Genomic DNA, 25,177 nt, shown 5'->3' with positions numbered 1-25,177 from the left:
CTTAAAATATGTTAGGTTCCGGAGAGCAATAAATAATTATTTATCAGTATATTGTAGCACAAAGAACTCTCATTTTTGTGACATGTATATGGCTATATACACAAAGAGACACATAGATGTGCGTGCACATATGGAAATCTATGAAGAATCATTATTCCACTTACAAAAAATAATTGATTAGTCTGGAGACTTGTGTTTTCATGAGGACTGATACATAAATGGAAAACATAAGGGCATACTTCCCATGTAGTATCTAAATGCTGGCTTGGAAGAGCTCTCTCCAGGGCCCAGTGTAACTACAAATTAGTCTTCTGGTCCATGACATGTCCAGTGAATTTTCAGCAGTGATCTCCCATGTACAGTAGGAGCAGGTTTTATTTGCATGCTTTAATGATTAAAGAGACCATCTGCACATCAAAGACACTTTATCTCTATTTGAATTCTCCAAACTTTGATGTGTGGGTGGATATTTAGAGCCAAGCCAACAGTGCTCCTTCCTTTAAAGCCTTTAAAATACAAAATCTATTCCAGTAAATTATTCGTTGGAATAATGTGTTTTTAAGTTGTGTTTGGTTTTGAGAATCTGCTCTTCAGGAATGAGGTCTTCTCGTAAACCTCATGACAGTTTAACTTTGTTTAACGCATGATAGGATGTTGATCTCCATAAAAATATAGGCTCAAAGCTCTTAATCAGTCAGTGAAGTGGCAGAAAGCATGTGCCATGGTTGTACAGGCACAGCAGCCAGTACAAACTAAAGTACTTTCATGTTGTCAGGAGAAAACATAGTCACTGAGGTAAGGACGAATGTAAATCATAAAGACTGACAACTTGAAGGGAAGAAGCTGCTTCCCTGCATGAGTTACAGGTCGTTGCATGATGCCACGGAAATGGGTGCCTGGACTTGCTTGGATTCTCCATGACTTCCCCAAAAGACAGTGAATCTGATCCTCAAGTCTGGAGTCCACTCTCTCTCTTTGTCCCTTTCATTATTGCACTGATATTTTCAGAAGCGGCTAAGAAACATGCGTGATTTCCAGTGGGGTTTCAAACTGGCAACCGTAAGCTTCACATTATGGAGACCTTTCTTACAGTTAAAATATCAGCTATTGCAGGCAGTAGGGTCCCGTCTCACTCTTGCTGAGCTGTATCTACTGCAAGATGCATGTAAAAGCTTCTTGCTGTTGTCCTGCAAGCATAGGCAGACACCAGTCGTCTCAGACTTCACAAGGTCTGATCCACATTGTGGCAGACTTTTGGTCCCAAGTCTTACTCTAATAAATCCAGGAAATTAATTTAAATAATTCTAAACATATTAATTTTTTGTTAAGTGAAAAAGATGACATCATTTCACCAAAATGGGTTTTAGAGAAGAAAGCTGAAGTGGGAAAAAGCAAACCTTTTTTTCAGCAATAAAATGTTTTCTCAGGTGTGTTGTTCAAGCATCAGTGCAGAAAGCCATCATGTGGGCAAGAATTATAGTAGTCATGTGTCTTGAATTTTTTAAACCTCAAAATACCCCTTGAAGAAAATACAAGTGTAGCTGGTAGTGGGCATCCTATAAGAATGAAATGCTGTTGCCAAAAAAATAAGTCATTGTTTTAAAATAAAAAGTTACTGGTTGCATTTTTCTGCTTTTCATTTCTTTCAGTGGAAGCCAATTTTTACCACAACCTTGTTATTTGTCCAAAGTAGAAAGAAAGGTCTGTATCATGTCTGAAATGTCCTTAAAGTTTCTTATGTGTCTGAAAAGCTTTTCCTCTTAAGTTGCTATAAATATATATTTCTGAAAGACAGAAAAGGAAATCCATTAACTGAAGACATATTTCACTAATATTGTATTTAATATGAAATCCAGCTTATAAATGAATAAAGGAAATACTTTTTCCTCTACTATTCAAGCTTTACCCTGAAGCTATAACCAGTTAACCAGTATTTGCTGTCTTTTAAGAGTAAGGATTGTCAATTCAGCTGAAACCTGTGGCTTCTTAAACTATATGCTGCTGAGTTAGATCTAATGTAGAGCATCAATCAGATCACAGCTGAAAGCAAGAATCTAATCTCATCAATGAATACTTACCCACACCTTCCGACGAACAAGAATTCAGGTTATAGCTGAACACGGGAAATCCTCAGTGATCTAGGGTTTATCACAATGGCAATAACATGGCTGACTTTGGAAAGCTCCAGATTTCAAAGTTTGAATTTATTTGTCATCAGATTTAGTTTACTAACGCCATTGTTCCTTGACAAACCAGGTTAGTGCAGAAGTAAGATATGTAACTATGATACTGATTTGATTTGGGTTATACAAGGTGGTTGAAGGAAAAAAAGAGTTGGATCACAAAGTTATGAATTTAGCCAACTTCAATTAAATGTAAGGGTTAATTGAGCTAAGGCCTGAGACAAAGGGTCTCGATTTCAAAACAGCAGACCAGAAAGAATGAGTTAATGGTGCCACCTGGACTGATAAAACTAATGTGCTTTATTTTAGAGGAGGACTGAGCAAGGAGGAAATCTGGCAGGAAAACCTAACTGGACAGCTAATCTTGGCAAGAAGTGTATCAGGAAAAAGAGAAATAAAGGTGTGAGTCTGACAACTTTGAGGTCAGGATGGAGAATATAAATTGAGATGTGCAAAAAGAGAATTGCCGATTAGACTTTACAAAACTGTTAAAACACAGTTCATGAGGTCGCCTTACCATAAAAGCGATTGACCACCTCACCTCACACAGCGAAGGTAATAGGTACTTAAGTAACTTAGTCACAACCTCCAGATTAGCTCAATATTTGACTCAGTTTTCAATAGGGAGGATAACGCTGACAGGGGGTTGAGGAGAGCAGAAGGAATCTGTGACAGGTATGATAACTGATGGGAATAAGGACATGGAAGCAGACAGTCCTGAAACCCACCGCATTCAGCTCTCTGGGGAATATCAACTCCAGGATTCCCAGAGAAGGTACGTATCAAATGTCAGTCTGGATGCAGATTTAGGGAGAGACTGTACCATAATAGGTTTAAAAGAAGTAGTAAAGTTTATACATAAAAAAAGGTAAGGAAATGATCCAGGCAATTCCGTTTGCTCTCAGAAGTTATGTATTCTGAGCAGTGTGGAAGGATTTGGGAGATATTTTGAAAGGGAGAATAATTAAAACACAAATGTTAAAGGAAAGTGTTGTAAAAAGCAATGCAAATTTACCAGAGTTGTACGTGCCAGACTAATCCAACAACTTTCCCTGGTATGAGAGCTTATTTCCTAGGCAAGAAAATATAATAGATCTTATATGTCTGGTTTTCTTCAACACATTTGATAAGGTGTTACTTGAAAAATTATTAGTTAGATGGAGATGATGGGGATAAGCACAAGAATTTTGAGGTAGGTGAGGAGCTGGCTGAAGAGGAGATAACGACACATCATTTTCACTGGGAGGAGATTGCAAGTCCAGTTTCTTATGGACAGCCTTTGAAACCATTTCAATATTTCCATTATAAAACAAATGTTAGAACACACTGATATGCAGGAGACATATCCTTGATACAATAATTCATTGGGAGGATGTTGAAACTGCATCATCTGGAAATAAACTATGGCTAAAATGGAAGTTCACATGTACAGGAACTAATAACAAGAATTTCTCATGTGGGAGCTTGTCAATTATCAGAGTACAGTAAAGGGCTCAAATGTTCTATGATCCACCAGTAACATGCACCTTGTGACTTAGTCATGTATCGCATGAAATGCATGGAGCAGAATATTAACTTCATGCACAGTGAAGCTCTGAGGTCATGTTTCACGCCCTGTGCTCAGTTCTGGTTAACGGCTTTCAAAGCAAATGTGGTCAAATTCTAATGGTTCAGCAAAGGGCTGCTAGTGTCACTGGAGGCATGGACAGCCTGTGCAGGGACCGTACAGAAGAAACTCGGCCTACTGTGTGGGAGAATGAAGGCAGGAATGGGACAGGATCGCTCTTCATATAAAGTAAGATGGGGAACGACTGTTGGAGATGAATGAACCATGTCAGTGTAAGAACCACTGGGGACAATCTGTCTGTGAGTAAAGACAGGCTGGAGGGGTTTTTTGCCTCCAGAAGAAGATGGTTCTGTGACAGCTTTCTAACACAAAGAGAAAGGGGCAAGAACTGCCTAGCTGCAAGGTGATGCTTTACAGCTTACTGAAAGGCACTGAACACCACAGCTGTGCCAACGACCCACGAGGATGACTTCAGCCTCACTTCAGCGTGTTTCCCCTCACCTATCGGTTACACCCCTGTTGCATTCCAACCTTCCCTAAGCAGATAAACCCTTTCACAGAAATAATTAATAGCTTTCTGAATCCAAAACTTCCTTAGATTTCAGTACAGGTTTACATTGCTCTGCTGTATCCAAGTTCAAATACCATTTCTGTAAACTGGAGTCATCCACGAGCGAGAACATGGATTTTCTAGAAACCTTTCCAGCCATTGTAAGCTTTTTGCTAGAATACTTTTTTTTGTTCATCTTGCTGTCTTAAAAAAGGCAGGTGCTGGAACATTCCTAATCACAATTAGGGAGTTACCAGAGCTCTATCCGAGGAACTGCAGGCTAGAACAAAGTTATGAAAATATCTATAAAAATGATGTTGGTTTTGGGGAGACACATTTTTGAATTTCGTAATAAAATAAAGTTAACAAAGAATGAAATGCCTTGCTGAAACAAAATGAGATTTGATCCATGAACGCTCCTTTGTACTCTTATGAGGAATGTCACATTTCAAGATAATGTGAGGAAGCTGGTCCTTTTTTGAATACTTAGAAGAATCAACTTCTGACCTGAAAATGGTGCTAAAAATAGTTGCAGGTGTTAAACGAGCTACTTCATCATGTTCTTTATAGAACAGTGTTTGAATACTCTTTGAAGTAACAATATAAGACACTGATCTATTTTAATTCTTAGTAGGGAAGATAGAAACATAATACTTTGGTTGAAATCTCACATTTAATTAACACAGATGGCCCTGAAAATACCAAATGTCAATTCGTATTCACTTTCTATCTTCAAAATTATGTTGAAATGAAATTAAGAATATTTAAATTTTTTTTCCAACTTTTGCAGATCCAAGACTTTGGTATGGACATGTCCTGTACAAAATACATCTCTGAACTTCCAATGTATGAGGTGCTATGAATATTGCTTTCCTCAGTGTTAAAAACAGCATTATGGAAGCAAAGAAAGTTTAACTTCAGCCTATGGAAAAATGTTCAGCTTTAACATGTCAACAATAGCTAGGAAAAAAAGAAAAAAACAGCATTTTTTTTAAACGATCCACAAATTTCCTAAAAATCTGTTGAACAAGCATTGGATATCTCTAAATTGGCAAATAAATGCTGCTGAGATGTGGAACACGTGCATGTCGCACTCTGCTGTTACAGTTTTTCCTGGAGGGCTTCTGGTCTCAGTCACCTCACAGTCTCCCAGGAAATCCACACTTGTGTTTTGGGAGACAACATGGGTCCAGGGACTTTTGCTGTTTTGGGCAACCTTTGCAGTCTGGGTAGTTGTGATTGCACACCATTGGAGTGCCAGGCATTGCTGACCACGTTGCATTTACTACTGTGGAAGTAGCAATTTGAACTTTTACCGCTATATCAGCTGAAAGGCTTTTATGTTTGCAATGGGATAAAGTTCCAATTCCTATTTTCTGTAAGCAGGCAGAGTATCTCTTCCTCTGAATTCTGAGAAAGCAAAGAATAAAATAAATGATTTCGGTTGGGACCCAAGTACACAGCTAGAAACCCAGACATCTCAAACGGGTAAAGCTGCTACAAATTGGAGGATTCACACTAAATCAGTGTAAATTATACTGTCCAGCTGACTGCAATGGAGGTATTTCAATTAATATTAGCCCAGGGTCTGGATCATTCAAAACATGTCATAAATATATATAAGACTATCTTTATGAACATAACAGAGATATTAAGTGTTTAATCTTAAATTCAGAAAAGTCTTGATTTGTTGTGTTTAGTTTGGCTGTGAATGGGATGTAGATAGCAGCAGTTGACTGATGGGTGCCTGGAGGTTGCATTATGCCTCTGGAAAACTGAGGTGAACAATTGCTGGTTTTGAAATGATATTCACTGAAGGTTACCTTTTTCTAGTTTTACTTATTTTCTTTTTGTGTATGTTTTCTTGATTTAGTGCAGTGTGAGTATTGATTAAAACTAATGAATTTTCTCTTTAAAGAGGTTTGGATTTCATATCAAGAATGAAATACCTGAAATATTCTGGTTTGCTGGAAAATTCCCTCTGATAGCTCAGAAGCGACCTGGGAACTCTCAGAGTCTAAAGGTAGAAACTGGTAAATTCTTAGCAAAACATATATTTTCACCCATGTTTGACACATCAGCATTGAGTTTTCTCACACACACACACACACACACACAGAGACATAAAAGGATATGAAAGACAGGAAAAGGAAGGTATTTAAGTATTTCCCTCTTTTTGGGGGAGATCAGAATTTTACATTTGTCCTTTTTAAGCAACCTTTGTAAAGAAGGTTTTGAGCTGTTTCCCAGTGGGAAAATCTATTTGAACTTCCTTGGGAGCTATGACAATCTTGTCTCAACTGTTTTCCAGGGGCTCTGTACTGAAATAGCTGTCATCTATCTGCTGTTTTGCCATTTGCTTCAATGGGCCCAGAATCAACTTTCAGCTTCCAGTTCATAGAACAGAGAAGATTTGAAGTCCTAATATGACAAGTAAGATGACAGAAAACTTAATTTAAAACAATACAAATGTTTTTCAATTCCTTTAACATACAACAAAAAAGCACAAAGCTATTTCTTTCCTTTTTTTTCCCATGTCTTGATATGCTTTTCAGTTTAGTACTAAGTTGGGCATAAATGTGCCATGTGCTTTTTGGTCCAGGAAGTTCCCAAGGTGGGTACTGCATTCCCTTTGTGGTCTTTCTCTCAGGAAATCAGATCAGTTGCTTGGAGGCAATTACAGCTCAAACTACTGAATGTTTTTGAGAGGTTAATTAAGAGATGCAAGAGATGCGAGTGACAAAAAATGCTGACAGTCATGGCACTGTCTGTGAGAAGAAAGAGGATAAATCAGATTCAAGATGTTAGCTGACAGTAATTTACTAAAGGAACAACATCTTGCATAACATGAAAACTACTAGGGACTGTGTCCATGGTGTGGGATTGGAGTCCAGTTCTCACTGTCTGTACAACCCAGGAGGCTGGATTAATAATAATCTGACAAAAAAAACCCAAACAAACAAACAAAAAACCCAAAACAACCAATTTGTTATTTTTAACCTGGGTCAGTTTCCCAGTCTGAGTCACTGAGCAGCTGCACAGACAGTTGCAGCAATAAGGGAGCAGCTATGGGGCAGACATGAAGGCCAGGGGAGGAAAGGGAGAATCTGGGGGCAATAAAGCAGGCATTGTTGTTGTTCCTTAGGTTCTGGCCCTTAGGAGGTGAAAGGAATGGCTGTCTGAAGGTGCCTGGTGTGGTACACTGCCATCTGACATGGCCTGGGCACCTGTGTTTCAAGAACAGAATGGAGTCAGTCAATAGTCTCCACTGACTACACTGAGAGCTTGTACACCTTCTCACCTTCTCACAGATAGACACCATCAACAAAACAACTATCTTTAAATGAACTGGAGGCTGAATCTCATACCTAACTTGCTTCTTGCTTTAGAGACCCACACTTTCTTCTATAACCTGAATCTAAAGGTGCAATTTCTTTTGACTTGCAGCCCTTCAGTCTTACTAGTATTAGTGGGCTGGAGCTGTATCCCTTTAAATGTGATGTAACAGGGATAATTATAAGACCAAAGGAGGCTTGTTGTATACGTAGATTTCGTAGAATTTTCATAGAATTGCTGAAGTTGGAAGGGACCTTTAAGATCCTCAAGTCCAACCATTAACCTACCCTGACAAAACCACTTCTAAACCATGTCCCCAAGTACCACATCTACCCTTTTTTTAAACACCTCCAGGGATGGCGAATCCACCACCTCCCTGGGCAGCCTATTCCAATGTTTAATAACCCTTTCAGTGAAAAAACTTTTCCTAATAGCTAATCTAAACCTCCCCTGACATAACTTGAACCCATTTCCTCTCATCCTATCACTTGTGACCAGGGAGAAGAGGTCAGCCCCCACCTCTCTACAACCTCCTTTCAGGTAGTTGTAGAGGGTGATAAGGTCTCCCTTCAGCCTCCTCTTCTCCAGGCTAAACAACCCCAGTTCCCACAGTCATTCCTCGTAAGACTTGTCCACCAGACCCCTCACCAGCTTCCTTGCCCTTCTCTGGACATGGTTTATCACTTCAATGTCCTTCTTGTACTGAGGGGCCCAAAACTGAACACTGTACTCAAGGTGGGGCCTCACCAGTGCCGAGTACAGGGAGATGATCACTTTCCTAGTCCTGCTCACCACACTATTCCTGATACAGGCCAGAGTGCTGTTGGCCTTCTTGGCCACCTGGGCACACTGCCGGCTCATATTCAGCCAGCTGTCCACCAACACCCCCAGGTCCTTTTCTGCTGGGCAGCTTTCGAGCCACTCCACCCCAATCCTGTAGAGCTGCATGGGGTTTTTGTGACCCATATGCAGGACCCGGCACTTGGCCTTGTTGAACCTCATATCATTGGCCTCAGCCCATCGGTTCAGCCTGTTCAGATCCCTCTGCAGAGCCCTCCTACCCACGAGCAGATCAACATGCCCGCCTAGCTTAGTGTCATCTGTGAACTTACTGAGGGTGCACTCGATCCCCTCATCCAGATCATTGACAAAGATATTAAAGGGAACTGGCCCCAGCACCGAACCCGGGGGGACACCCCTTGTGACTGGACACCAACTGGATTTAACTCCATTCACCACCACTCTCTGAGCACGGCCATTCAGCCATTTTTTTACCCAGCGAAGAGTACACCTGTCCAGGCCATGAGCAGCCAGTTTCTCCAGGACAATGCTGTGGGAAACGGTGTCAAAAGCTTTGCTAAAATCCAAGTAGATAACATCCACAGCTTTTCCCTCATCTGCTAAGCGGGTTACCTTGTCATAGAAGGAGATCAGGTTTGTCAGGCACGACCTGCCCTTCACAAACCTATGCTGACTGGACCTGATCACCCTGTTCTCCTGCATGTGCCGTGTAATGGCACTGAGAATGATCTGTTCCATGACCTTCCCAGGTACTGAGGTCAGATTGACTGGCCTATAGTTCCCTGGATCCTCCTTCTGGCCCTTCTTGTGGATAGGCGTCACATTTGCCAACCGCCAGTCAGGTGGGACCTCCCCAGTTAGCCAGGACTGCTCATAAATGATGCAAAGTGGCCCGGTGAGCACTTCTGCCAGCTCCCTCAGTAGCCTTGGGTGGATCTCATCTGGCTCCATAGATTTGTGCACCTCCAGGTGCTGAAGCAGGTCCCTCACCAGTTCCCCTTGGATTACAGGGGCTTCATTCTGCTCCCCATCCTTGTCTTCTAGCTCAGGGATCTGGGTACTCAGGGAACAACTGGTCCTACTGCTGAACACTGAGACAACGACGGCATTAAATACCTCAGCCTTTTCCTCATCCTTCGTCACTATGTTACCAGCCCCATCTACTAGGGGACAGAGATTATCCTTAGTCCTATTTTCATTGCTAATATATTTATAGAAACTTTTTTTGTTGTCCTTGACAACAGAAGCCAGGTTTAGTTCTAGCTGGGCTTTGGCCCTCCTAATTTTTCCCTACATAGCCTCACTACGTCTTTGTAGTCCTCATGAGTGCCCTGCTCTTCCTTCCAAAGGCCATAAATGCTCTTTTTCTCCCTAAATTGCTGATTTGCTCCTTCTGGCCCCAGTTTCTTGATGTATTGTGTGGGCACTGGAAGGCTGGCCGTGGTATGTACTTTGCTGTCATGAAAAAGCAAAATCTCAAACCCTCTAACAGGAAGCAGATGGACATTCACAGGCAGAGCTATCTCTATATTTCAACATTCAACTTTCAGCTCTCATCTTTAGAGGTTTTGAGCTCCTCCAGTGAGACATTGAATATCTGCCAGTAGAAATGCAATTTCAAGAAAACATGATGCTTTGCCATATTGTAATTAGCACTCAGACAGTGAAGGTAGTTTGGTCCATGAGCAGATAGGAGGCTGTGAAGCTTGATTTGTGGTAATGACAAAGATTTTATTCAATATCTTGAATAAGAGATGGTGGTGAAAAGTTGTAGTTCATGAAGTTCAGAACTTTTCATTCCAGGAGGGATGTAGCATCCCTATTCTTGGGGATTTTTAAGAATTTATTAAAAACCCTGACTGAGATGGCCTGGTATGGGCTATAATCCCACTTTGAGCAGGAGGTTGGATTGTGTCATGTCTAGAGATCTCTTCCAGGCAACATTTCTATGGTCCTATGCTATGTTACTTCGCTTCTGATTGTCTGATTTCTTGGGCAATATCTGAGCATCTTTTTCAGTACCTGACTTAATGGGGTCTTCATCATTTTGGAGATCTTGGTGTTACTATAGTCCATATGCATAAATACGAGATTAAAAAATATGTCTGTAAATTTTAGTACATCAAACACTTCACTGTGTGTTTTTATCTATCTATGAACTTTTGAAATACTATTTGCACATTAAAATATGTCTCCTGCTTTATTACTGATGTACTCTGTATTTGAAATCTATGAGGTCATCATCATCTTGAAGATCTTGGTGTTACTGTAGTCCACATGACTAAATATAAGATTTAAATAAAATCTGTCTGTAAATTCTAGCACATTGAACACATCACTGGGTATTTTTATCTACTCATGAGCTTTTGAAATACTATTTGCACATTAAAATATTTACCCTGCTTTATTACTGATGTACTGTGTGTTTGAAACTGACTATGCAAATAGTTCCTTTCATTAAATCAAGAAAATAGAATGTTAAATATGTACAGGAATAGTTGCCAGAAGGCCAGAGCAATCGTCTGGAGCTACTAAATGGAACACATTCTTCTTTATTAGTTCAAGGCAAGTACATATCTGTTAGTCACAGCCCTAAGTCAGGTATTTAGCCATAAAACATCTCCAAGCTCCCCAAGAGACAGACAGGAAAGAATCCATTTAATCCTTATGAGCTGAGACCTGTCTGTGGTTAGGCTGAGAGAAGGATGTTCCTTCCTCTCTTTCTCATTTCTGTATTCCGAGGTACAGCATAGTTGCAGAGGGTGGGGAAGTAATATCCTTGAGAATTTGATCTCAAATTCTCTGGCTTCTTCTTTACTGCTTATTGCTTATTTTACTTTACCTGCTTATTGCTATTTTACGTGACTATTTTACTGATTCACCTTCCTCCTTTTGAGTTTCCAGCCATTTGTCCCTTTTTCCCGCACCTCAGGTGGAGGTTTCTACCCCAACACTCAGAAGACAGAGACATAAACAGTTCATTTATAGGCATGGGCTGGAGAGGGTAGGCAGGAATGAATGTAAATTTAAACTTCTTTCAGGCACTTCTAAAAAGGGAATTTTCTTCAGCAGGGGAAGGAAATCTCTCTTCCTTCTTGGCAGTTCATTTCCACTCTCCTCTCCAGATGTTTGGGCTGAATATTTAATCTACAGTTTGTGAAACTTCACTCAGAGTGAGCAGGAAAAAGAAAACCAGGTAGAGAGAAAGGAAAATCAATCTTTGGTTGGTCTTACAATGAAAAATAAATAGCCTTGCTCCAAAATGTGGGGATTGAGTGTTCTTTCCTGTGGTTATTTTCCAGAGTTTAATACCTTTGCATCTTTGTGTAATTACTGTACCGAATCCCACCAATTTCTGATCTTGGATGAAATGAAGCTTTTAATTATCAGCTTGGAAATCAAAGGAGATTTGCGTCTTCCAAGGTTGACTATTGTCCTGGTTTGAGGCAGTAGTAGAAGAAAAAAAACTTCTGTATTTAACATTCAATTAAATCAGTGTCTCATTATTTTTTTTTTTTGTATAAAACTACTAAGTAAAAAGCACTAGGGGCATGCATTTAAAGCACATATATCTAATCAATGTCATATACATTACTGTCACAATACAAAATAGATATGAAGTAATTCAATATTTTCCTCAGTGGGATTAAATAATTCATTAGGCTACAAATTCTCATATATTTTCAACACAGGCAGTGATCAACACTGACACTGAAAAAGATTTTCTGTTGGCTGTGTTTAAAATTCAAATAAGAGGAAAAGCCATTGAGGACAATTAAATGAAATGAGACAAATTAGAAAACTGGCGCCATGATGAAGTCCATCAGCAGCCACACACGGTGCAGGGAGGTGAACAGGGTGTAGAATTGTGACATCCCTTCCATATAAACTCAGTCCTGGAGCTGAATGCTCCGCTCTGCGGTTATACAGAAAAGAAATGGAAAGTCAAAAGGTGGTTTTACAACCCGGCTTAAACTACATTCCCTGACACTGACTTCATCTTGTACGACAGGCTGTTGCGGTCCCTGTGGCATAACTCAGAGCCCTCAGCTACTTTGTCATTTCTTTGGTGCTTTTGTCATCAGAAAGTCTTGCACATAAGGATGCACCAAGCAAAAAGGTGTCAAAGGGGAATAGTGAGGGGAAGAGTATGAGAAACAGAAGCTTATATGCTACTGGTATGGCTGAGGTTGCAGCATAGTCCCCATTCTTTGACAGGTGGTCATGGACATAAAGTCTGATATTATAAGAACAATATATGTCTCAGGGGGTTTAGAACAACGACAAATTCAAATACGTTAAAGAATCCTCCTGTCACATCCAAAGCGTATGTTTTTTTAAAGTGTGTTATTAGCATATTTGTCTGATACCTTTTGCTTTTAGGGTACAAGGTTCAAAAATAAAGGAGAAAATAAATCTGTAAATAGATTTGTTTCAGGTCTGCCTGCCATGTGCTAAGGAAGGGCCAGGTGGGTCTTTGCTACCTCCTGGAATGAAACGGATTCTATGATCTCTGCAGATAGGTTGTTACAGGGCTTTACGTCCCTAAGGATTAAAAAGTCATTCCCTAAATCCAGCATGTGGCCTTGATTACCAGTAGAACTAGTTGTCATCTTCTCTACAGTACCATTATTGTGTCTTCCCTTTCTCCTTCTCCTTCTAGCTGCTCCCTAGCTTGTCCTCTTCTCTACAGAGAACAAATCTAATTCCTTCTCAGTTTTCTCATAGTTTGCATTTTTTTTCTTGTCATTCTTGCTCTTTTCCCTTAGATTTTCAGTTTGCCTATATATTTCTTAAAAATCTCCTGCCTAAAATAGAGCACACTATTTCAGCTGAGGCTTTTCCCATGCCAGTTAAAAAAGAATAATTATCCTGCATGTCTTACTACTCCATACTTTTTAACAAGTCACAGAATTACATAATTACATCTGCTCCCCCCCCCCCCCTTATATTAGAATCATATTTGTTATTTATTTGTTTTTTAAATCTCAGTGACCTGCATCCTAATCTGCCACTGCTGTACCCGGCCGTGTACTTAATGTAACCCACCAACTTTATAGAGATATATTCTATTCTTTTCCTAGTATTTCAGGAAGATATTAACCAAACCCAGCACAGTTATTTATGGGATCTTAATAGAAATGTCCTGAATACTTCAGGAACAAATCATGTCTAATGGCTTTGAGAGCCACTTTTCAAATAAACGTGCACCTTGTGATGATTTCCTCTATCCCACTTTTCCTTGGCTTGCCTATGGGAGTTTTACCACAACAGTGTCAAAAGCCTTAAAGCCAAACAATACCACATGTGTAGGTTTTCTTTTACCATCAGCCATGAGAGAGACAGGAATTATTTCAGAGTGGTTGAAAAGCATAATGGCAAATATGGTAACACAGTGTAATAGTTTACATGGCGCTCTTCATGTTTTGTTTCCCCCTGTCATTAGAGGTCGGGGGAGGGAGGTTGTCCACATTTCTTAGGCATATGGTTTTATTTAAATATGGTAAACCAGCAATTTCAACTGGAGGAAATATCTTCCTAATGGGATATATTTACAGATATTACCCAGCATGGAGTAGCCTAGCATGCAGGAGAAGCCTTTATTCAGCTAATTCTTGTTGTGACTGGGGGACTGCATGTGGTACTATGTAATTTTATCTAAAAAACCTTCTGCAAATGAAATCAGAAAAGGGTTTCCATGCCATGATTGCAGAGCTAAGCAAAACTTCATCAAGCAGATTACAGTATGAAAAAACAAGTAGTGACTGAGGGCTGTATGAGAGGATGGGAAGGCAGCATTGTTTCATGGTTACAAATGACAGCTAAGAAAATGTGAGCTTCTGAAATGTTTTTATCTACAGTAACTTGTTTACCTAAAAGTAAATAAAAGCAAACTCATTTCAAGCTTCTAGGATAGATAGCTTTTGTACTGAGATGCAACCAGTCTTCTTCCTTCTGTTTTCTCAGTGTCTACATTTCAACGGTATCCTCTTTGGTCAGTATCCAGTATTTGCTGAAGGTGCTCGCCACCAAATATGGGGACTTCTGGACACCAATTTTTATTACCTTTTACGTAAAGCTATCACTGAAATAATAGTGCTGTCCAAATTTCTATTGTTGCACTGTTAATGAGCCCAACATTTTTCATTTTAGGATGTGTTCTCACTTGCTCATTTCTTTTCCGAAATGTTACAGCATCAGCTGTACTTTTGTGTTCAGATATCTGTCTAACAATTTCTTAAGATTTTTAATGTAAAGGAAAATGTTTGTGTTTGTTAATACTAAATTTGGCATTTTGCAATATGGCACTGCTTCTTTTATCTTTTTTAATGTGCAACTCATGCGCACAATATCATCATGTAAAGTAATGAGCACATACCAAAGGTTCAGACTTCTTCAGCTTTGCATTTGAAAGGAAGGTTGCTCTGGCAACAAAGATTTGAAGTCGAGGTCCATAGTCCAGAGTTTTGATAAAACCTTAAGTACGTTAGATAGGCTTGAATTAGTTTATCCTGCTGTCTAAAAGTTACACATCTAGTTCAAGCAAACCAAGTTGGTTATCAATATGGTTTATGAAGAGAGATAGGTTGTTTTTTGATGATAATGTATATCTTATTTCTCTTACAGTTTTATTCTGGGTTTTGATGTGTTTCATTACGAGAGTAACTGACGATTGAGGGAGCTAACATGACAAGCATAGCTCAGATAACTTTCAGGTACTTAAAAGTAGCTGTGTCCTTCCCAATACTATTAGTTCCAAACTACGTTCAGTTTATGTCAGGCCCCACTCAGGGGAGAGGGGGGGAAATGACTCAGACTCGCAAATCCCCAGCGGTGTGGACTAAGGTGAGACAACTCTCAAGGTCAGTACAAAAACATTCATTAGATTCTAGGAAGCCCCACGCGTGGTCGCTGCCCCTGCGGAAGACCTCAAGCCAAACCCACTGTTCTGCCCCTGGCCTTCAGGTAGGAAGAAATTTGGGCTATAGAAAAAAACGGGTATAGGAAGAAATTAAGCATCCAATAATTTTTGTATCCTTGATTCAACATGTGAGATGTCATTATGTTGGTATTTTCACTGTTTCCAGACAAGCTAGATTTTCTCTTAGTAATTTAGTGTTAATATGAACTTATTTCTTCTATTCTTTCTATCAGTTTCAAAGCTTGTCAGTACAGTTTTATGTCCAAGCCTGACTGGGAAAAATATTCTTACATTAAAAAACAAAAAAGTGCTTGCTTCAACAGCAGTTGCTGCTCTTGATGTCTCTGAATACCTTTAAACTCAGTTTTCCTTTCTAATATCCATTCTTTTTGCACATTTTCTTAGCTCTAATCTCACCATTTTAAACTGAGAAGCATGAAAAATTACAAATGCAAAAGTGCTTCAGCAACCTTACGAGCTGGGGACCGCCATTTGGTTAAATATTTCACAGTTGAGTATTTGTTAGTTTAACCATCAAGTATAGATCTCTTCTGTTTTGATTCAAAATAAACATCTGCTGAAAATTCTGTTATTTGTAAATTTTATGTGTGCATAGCCAGTGCAGTGGTGTATTAATTTTAAAACTGAATTATGGAGAAGGCAATAGGTAGTCTAAATTATTTTGACGTGTCCCATTACAAACATGACCTATTAAACTGAACCTGCATCCTTCCTCTCAAAAAGACAATCTTAAAATTTACAGACCAGTGCTCTCTCATTTATGGTGGCTTTTATCTACTGAGGCTTTTTTGAAATGCATTTTACATGAGTTCTGTCTGTAAATTGCTTCTAATTATGGGAAATAGGTATTTTTTTTCCTATACTGTGAAGCACAATTTTTCTTTCTGCTATCAAATATACAGAGTATATGTTTGTGCTAAACTTGCTTGTTCTTTCTCTCTTGGAATGTGCTGTTTAATGTCACTGTTTTCCAAGGCTTTTCTGATTATATGCTCTCAGGGTGTATCTGCTATCCTCCCCAGGGAAAAAAAGTGCCCACTCCTGACAGGGCCATTGCTGGATATGTTATATATCGAAGGGCTGTTGTTTTTTTCCCATCCATTTAGTTATTCATACAAAAGAGGAAAGAAGAATTCCAAGGCTTTTAGTAACATCTCTGAACATAATTTCATGTTTTCCCATAGGGCTTAAATTAAATCAAGGGATAATCTATCTTCCTGAGATAAAAACAGCAAATGAAAGATGTCAACAGATGGGGTTTTATTTTTTGTTGTGATGGAATGACATGTATCAGCACAAAAACTTATATCATTGATGGAGAGTTAATTAATCATGGTGTTGTGAGGCTAAAATGTTTATCTCTCTCATAAACTTATTAGGGCTGGCTGTCTTGTTTGTGTGTTGACGTCAGTAATATTCCCGGACTTAGAAAGGACCACTTATGTGATGAAGGGTTAGCAGGACCCTTGCTGACAAGCCAAACCCTATGACTTTACGGTTTTTCTTAGGTTGGCAAATATTTATATTGTTGAAGGCCAATTTTAATTTTGCTTAACCACAAATGAGATATTTTATCCCTTCAATTCCTGACTGTAAATGACACTGAACCTCTACATCCATTGCTAATGGCGTCACAGGGTTAGGTTCTAGCAAAAAGGTGAAATTTCAGAATTTTTCAAGATATAATAAAAGGAGCTGAAAAACTTCTACACCAGAAGTCCATGTGTATCCTGCACAATAATCTCCAGCAGTTAGCAAGGCAGAATACTGTTTATACTGCTTTAAAGAGATAAAGTGTCGTGGGCCTTGGAAACAACAAAAAAATAGAATATAATGTCACCAGCTAGTACGTAGCCACCCCTAAAAATAGCAGGACACTCCCTTTTCTGAAGATTTTCTCAGATTTGCAATGCACTGTGTAAGCAACTCCAGAAGAAAATATTCTCACAGGTTCTGAATGAGCACCTACAGGAGCTCATAAGCTATCCTCAGCTCAACAATGGGTAGGACAGCTAATAGCACAAAGCCTGCACAAAGGAGGTCAGGAACCTCGAAGTATTTAAAAAATAATAGGATCATACACATGTATGAATATCTTCTACTAGTTCCAGAATTATACTTATACACAATGGTGTACAACAAGATACATATTTTGGAGGGAAATTTCAGTCTATAAATCATCATATTTCAGGAAAACAATGCTATTTGATGACTATGACTCCAAAGATGATGCAAATGGAATGGCAGATATCATTATTGTTATGGAAAGTAAAATCATGCTATACAGGAGTTTGGGGTGGAGTATGAAATGGAAACCAGGTCCAGAGAAAGTGCTCCAGGCATTTGATCCTCTTCTCCTGCTGCATCCATTGTCCGAGAACAGGGAGACAGACTCCCCACAAAGATGTCTTGGAGCGAGAGCCTCTCTTACCCATTCACCATGACTTTCTGAAGGGTGACAAAGTCAGGCTCTCTGAAAAGACTCCAAAGGCCCACACTGCTAGGATTCTTAGACACTTGAACCTGAAGATAAGTGTGTAGTGGCATTTTTCAGAGTGACTTTCACCTATTCTCTATCCATCAGCAGCAGAGTGTCTCGGCACTCTCCAAATCCCTGTGCTGCATCTCTGGATGCTTAACGCAAACCTGCAGATGCAAGTAAAGGCAGGATACTCTGAATTGGCAAGATGAAATCCAGCCGTGCTCTGAAACCTGTATGACATGCAGAGCAAACCTACCGTACCTCTGAGTGGAGAGGTGTCTCAACCTGGCATGTCAGCTGGGGTGCAGCAAGACACTGGCGCAGTTCAGGTTCATCCACACTGAATCTGCCTTGTATCCAAATAGCCCCAGCTGTGGATCCCACAGGACATTTTTTAATCCCAGTAGACATAGTCTGAAATAATTCTATATATAGGATTTGGGAAGCAAACTCACTGCTGTTAGACATAAACCCAATCAAAATGTAACACTTGAATATGATTCGGTATCCAAAGCCACGAGCTTTTCCATGTTTCTGCTTAACATAATCTCTCTCTTTTGATAGTCCTGCTGGTTTCACCCATTTGCTGTAGTCACAGTGAAATCATTCTTCATGATTTCTTCATTTACTCTTAATAAACTTATCAAGAATATTCCTCTGGAATGTAATTCCTTCCAGAAACATGCATCTCTTCCGTAAGTTCTATCTTTCATAAGGTGGTTTGGTTTTTATTTTAAAAATTTTACTGCTGTAAGGCTACTAGGAATGCTTTTCTAGTAAAAATTAAGTTGAGCATTTCTTAGCCTGACTTTGTTATGTATAACTTTAAATTCCCGACTCCCTGTGATTTCCCACTGATACATTGTTCCCAAAGCAATGCAAGTCTTCCAATAGAAAACAAAAAAAATCCACAACTTAACCCAAGTACAGCCTGCAATCAGGTTTTGCTTTGCACAGCAAATATCATATTTCATTGCATTTTTCTGTCCTTGATATATTCCAGTAATTTAGTTGCCTTTAACTGTAACCACACATTAGACTGATGTTTCATATCATTTTTTACAAAAATAGCTATCAGCAAACACACCATTAAATCTTCAGGGCTTCTTTGTTGTTTTTTTTTCTGTAACTGTTTTTCACTTTTCAGAATCAACTCCAACACCCATTAAAAATGTTCCCAGTATTTCTTTACCCCAGTTTTTCTTAAGTGCTACGCAGTTACCATGTCACTGCTTTCTGTTGCTGTTGTCGTTTTTCCTAGGCACTGTTTCAGATGCAATCATCTTTCTTCTCCAGGAGACCTATGATGTTGATCTTTCTGAGTCTAAAAACAGCCATATGCAGAGATGGAACTTTTTTATATGCACTCTTAATAATTTCAAACGTCTAAATGTTCAGGTACTTCATCAACAGATCAGGCTGCTGGCAGAAGGGAATAGTCATTCTATATCATGTTCAGCTGAAGTTGAATTTTGTATCAGGGTTCTGCTTATCTCTCATTCTGCTGTTGTGTTCTTGCAGTTAAGCAATGGCAGCGCAGTCTGTTTTCTTATTTGTGACACCTAATTATCTAATTTTGTTATCTATCAAATATTGTTAAGGATATTCATAGACCAGATTACCCTATGAATACATCCAAAGTGCACCATATTTACTTGTATTTTCTGGAAATCACAGAATCACAGAGTGGTAGGGGTTGGAAGGGACCTTCGGAGATCATCTAGTCCAACCCTGCTGCCAAAGCAGGTTCGCCTACAGCAGGTTGGACAGGAACGCATCCAGGCGGGTTTTGAATATGTCCAGAGAAGGGGACTCCACAACCACTCTGGGCAGCCTGTTCCAGTGCTCTGCCACCCTCAAAGTAAATAAGTTTTTCCTTATTTTCAGATGGAGATCATCAAAGCTTCCATGGATTTGTAAAACCAGTAACCTTTTGGGGTGTTGTGAGGTGACCTGACATCTCCTAGAGGCTGGATAAGATAGTAAAAGAGGCAAGATGACAAAATGTTGGCAGGGAAACTGAGGATCCTTGTCCCTGGCACCTCTGCCTTACAAAGTGCTGAACATCATCAGTCGGAATGCTGAGGAAAATTACCTACGCTGAGTACAGCAACTACTTTTAGGGGCATGGGGCAGAGGGGGAAGACAACATTCCTCTCTGCTTTAATGTATGTGGAAGAGGTGCTGTTTAGCTTCTCGGCAATCTAAGCAGGTCTGTTGCAGTGGAGCCAGGTAGGCTGCTGAAGAATGGGAAAGCAGCAAGGGCACATTCCTACCACTGAATTCAACACCAGTAGAAAAGGAAATCCCTGTGGCTGCATATAAGAAAACCACATGGGATTAATGAAATTATCATGTTATCTGCATTTTGTATATGAAAGAAACCGGTTTTCATGTACTTAATTTTTAACGTCCATTGTGCGTGTAACTTTCACATATGCATATTCTACTAATAGCCTGGGATTTACGCAGCGGATTCCCAGACCCTTTTCAGTTCATAAATTAACACACTGGACTGAGTCCAAGCAAGGACTTTTTCTGAGTTCAAGCCCAGTGCCTTAGAGAGCACGCGTTAGCTTTCTGGCAGGCGTACCTCTGGCCTTGCGCTACAGTGCTTCCAGGGGTCACCGCTGCAGGGCAGATCATACAAACACACCAACCCGTGCTTACTTTTCTAAACAGAGGTGTTAAGCACCAGGGTACAGATTATCCTGTGTAACGATTCATGATTCACCCCATTTTTCAAAACTCAATATTTGGCAGGAAAGGATTGAGCAGCCGCTGTGGTAGATGATGAGTTTAAGGGGGAGCAAGGACCAGCATCAGCTTCGTCTGGGAAGGGAAGACCTTCTAGAATCACTCCTTTATTTCACCCAAGCTTTGCTGAATATGAAGGAAGTATGTATAAAATGGTCTTGATAGCAGGGACCTGTGTACAGGACTCTCCTCTCCCAGTGGGGCGTTCCTCCCATTGACTCACCCAGAGCATTTTCTCTTGCTTGCTCTCCTTCCAGTACCCTGTGTGCTTTACCCTGCGGTGGTAAAGCTTCAACAGGGGATGTGCTGAGTACCTCACTTACAGAGCAAGTCTCATAGTAGGTAGACACTGATATAAAGCTCTTCAGACTGAGGTGAAACCCAGGTCTTTTCTTTCCTCAATGAGGGCAGGTTGCTAGGTAAGAGGCAGCTGCTACTGTCATAGACTTCCTTACCTCCTTTTTCAAAAGAAAAAAATGTGACTATTCCGCCTTAAAACGTTCTAGCCAAAACACATTCATACTTATCAGACCTAACAGATCAGATCTGTCAGGCAGCTTAGGCAGATGAACACATGGATTTCAAATGAATGGTAAGGTACGTGTCAGTTTACTCAGCTCTGAAGTGTTTCTGGGAATATGAACCCAGATACCTGGAGTACTTCAAAGTAAAAGAGTAAATTGCGCACAGAACCTGCGTGCTTTTAACTTTAGGTGACCTGAACGTTGAAACAGGGTATTCAGAATCACAGCTTAATAGATATGAAGCTAAATTCCATTTAAGTGTCATGTCAGATGCGTAAGTCTTTTCCTGGATTTCAGCCAGCCTCCCGGCTAGGAAGCTATTTGGCCTAGAGGTTTCATGGGTATCTTGCTGTGTGAAAGTTATCAGCACCCTGTAAAGCAGAATAAGTAAGCCAAGTTTTCTCAGTTCCACAGAAAAATTCCCTTAACCTCCTGAAGCCCTTTAACATTTACACTGATGTATCTAGGATCAGATTTTTCCCTCCCTCGTTGAGCAATTTCCTTTGACAAGCTTATTTATAATATTTCTTTGGTAAATGGCAAGAGAAGAGCTAATTGCTATATGTTAATGATGTACATTCACGTTTAAAGAAAATGTTAATAGATTATGTTTTGAAACGATAAGAAAGCTACAATGCGGAGGAAAAAAATAGCTTGTTAATCTCTGAAGCCAGTCCCAGCATGCTGTGTTTGTGTGGCTCTGATGCATATATATGTCAGTGATCTGCCAGATACAAACTGTTGCCTCTCTGAGTATGCTTTTGGTGATGCACTCTAAGAAATGGTAGCTCTGCTTACAGTTTTCTAAAGCAACTATATTTAAGTTATTTGATGTCTGAGAAAGAACAGAGCTCCCTTCTATGCAATGGGCCGCCTGGAGGTTGTTTTAAAAAGAATGTCCGCCTAAAAGGCTTCTGACCTCATTCTCATAAGGAGTTATAATTAGTACATTTGAACCTTACTTTAATGTTGGTGAAAGAGACCAAAAATGAAGGGGGAAATTCCCAGTTGGTGAACTTTTCAAATGTGACTGAGAGAATTATGGGCAATAGTCAGGAAAAAATCATAGAATCATAGAACGGTTTAGGTTGGAAGGGACCTTAAAGCTCATGTAGCTCCAACCCCCCTGCCATGGGCAAGGACCCCTTCCAATAGACCAGGTTGCTCAAAGGCCCATCCGACCTGGCCTTGAACACTTCCGAGGATGGGGCATCCACAACTTCCCTGGGTAAGTAAAGGTAAAAGGCTTGTGTTTCGCTGTACTTGATGAAGACTAGCAGTGCCTTTGTCTGACACAAAGACTAAATGAATGTTTTTATCATCCTGCATTTATGCAGCAGTTTGCAGTGGACTGGCAGTCCTGGTAAAATCACACAGAACAATGTGTGTCACCTTGAGACATCTGAACTCTCTCTAAATGTATGTCTTTTTTTTTTTTTTCTGAAGTTGTCAGTGTAAGACACCCAGAGTAAATGGCAGCAAACTTCTTTCTGAGTAGGAAGCCTTTTCTTCTCCAGGCTGAACAGTCCCGGCTCTCTCAGCCTTTCTTCGTATGACATATGCTCCAATTCCTTGATCATCTTCATGACCCTTCACTGGACTATCTCCAGTATGTCCATGACTCTCTTGCACTGGGAAGCCCAGGACTACACGCAGCACTTCAGATGTGTCTCACCAGTGCTGAGTACCGCCTCCCTTGACCTGCTGGTGAAGCTTATTGCTAAGTAAAAGCTGCAGTTGCCAGAGTATTTGGGGAGGAATTCAGTTTGATGTGTCACATCGTCTCAGAAGCGAATGGCCTTTTGGGGTTTAAAAGGAACATGACATTCCTGTATCGCAGGCAGGGTCACCTGTGGGACAGTTACCTTGTCAAGACTGAGGCATCTTTTGACCTACTCAGAATTTCACATGCTGGAGGAATTACCAAATTTTAAAGTAAAAAATTACTGTGCAGTCTAGCAGCCTTCAATACTTGGCAGGAACTTAGGATGGGGGCAGAACGATAGCTCTAGATGTAGGGGCCTAAATTCTGCTCAAGTACTGTTTTCCATAAGTGAACACTTATTAAAACCTGGTTTTTGATCAGGAGTTCAGTGATACTGGCAAACTTTATCTGGCATAGACATTTCTGAGTTACATTGCTAATGTTTTAGAAAAGGGTAGCAGATGATGCCAGTAACGCAAATGTGCATTACAGTGTCATTAGCTCATTCTCTTTTGTTGGTGTTTGGAAAAGGGTAAATACTATTTTTACCTCTTTAAATGGGAAAGAAATTGATTTCCTTTCTGTTAAGTCATGGGGAATGTGATACTATTTGTAAAAATATTATCTTATGAAAGATTAGGATATTTATCTACCCTTGTAACTTTGAATTTTTCAATTTAGGCATACTTTTTGAATTACAAATCTTGATTATTAAGGCTTCTGGGAAATTCAACCATATGATTTTATTAATCATTAGTTAAACATTTTTTGCAGATCATTTCAAATGAAAAAGTATTGTGTCCTTCTTTAATGAAATGACAATGAAATATCATTATCATTTCCAAATTAGTAAACTTTGCAAACTTTGCAAGATTTTTAAAGGACCTCTGAAACCTCTGGTGCTGAGATGAAGCCAATGTACTTAAAATGTGTTTACACAGCCCTTTGTCCAGAAATTTGCTCATTCTGTAGGTGAAGTGTCTAATTAGACTATGATGGGACCACCAATGAATTTTGTGGTCGAGTGATTGAGTGACTAAAATACATAAAACTGTACTTGCAGTCATATTATAACCTAACTGGATTTTTTTTTTCCCAATAACTATTTGATAAAGTCAGGTCCTCTGTCAGTTTGTGTAACCGTATGTCTTTTTCGCATGTTATTATATAAATGCAGTGAAGGCTGTGCTAATGATTAGGTTCTGGCTAATAAGCTGTGCTGAAAAATTATTAAGGAATGAATCAGTATAAAATGGAACTCTTTTTGTTCTTTGTCAAAAGAAATATTAAAAATATCATGTCCAGGTTCATCAATAAATATTTGATAAGAAAACCCTTCATAATTTTCAGCTGTTATTTGACCAAATTTTGTCACTGTGTTCTGAAAGTTCATTTTAAAACACAAACTGAAAGATCTGAAAATGTTGAAATAAACATTTCCTCCATTGTTAGTCAAAATTATTGTGTGAGCTTGATATGGGTATATATAAAAGATTAAGTAAAATAACAGGTTTTGGTTTACTGTATTCGTTATTAATCTGAATACATTTCCCCCTTCCATTAAATACCATTTAAGCTTCATTAGTTTTGTTCCTTTGAAGTTTTAAGATCAAATCAATAATGTACAGATTAGCTGATGTCACTACAAGTACACAGCCACAAGAGAACACAAAGTTCATGAAGAATCTGCAGCAGTAGGACAAATGACTCATGAAGCTTTTTATATCTCAACACACTCTTGTATGGAATTAATGAGACAGAGCTATTGGTCTGACCATTAAAATGGATCACCTGAGATTTCTGTTTCTTTTTTTAGAAGACAACCAGCTTTGTCTCAAATATTTTTTGCATCCTTACTGCACTCTCTGCTTTCTTTATAATCACTACAGTTTCAGTTAAGAAAATCTAGCTTGGTGGGCCCCACATGAACTAGAAAATGTCCAAATTAGTAGCAAAGAAATTCAAGTTACATATTTATTTCTTTGCTTTTCTGCTTTCATTTTCTGCAACAACATGAGCTGGGAGCGTATATCTTAAACTTTATTCTATAAACCAGGCATTGGCTTTCAAAAGATTTCCCTCCTCTTCATCCAATGAATCATCAAGTGATTTGAGAAACACATTGGTAGCCAAAACTAGACAAATTGCTTTTCTACTCAGTGCTGCAATGCAGTCTGGCTCCTGGCTCTGGGAGGAGAAGTTACAATGCTGGTCCCTACAGCGGATGAACGACCCTGTCTGGACCAGGAGGTCCTGTTTACCCCGTGAGAGACATAACCTCTGTTTTGAGCTGGACACAGGGTTGCTGGGTGCTGAGCCAGCAAGATAC

The sequence above is a fragment of the Vanellus vanellus genome (assembly GCF_965231255.1).
Source record: "Vanellus vanellus genome assembly, chromosome: 1".
Lineage (NCBI taxonomy): Eukaryota > Metazoa > Chordata > Aves > Charadriiformes > Charadriidae > Vanellus > Vanellus vanellus.
Note: the sequence above shows the minus strand (reverse complement) of the source record.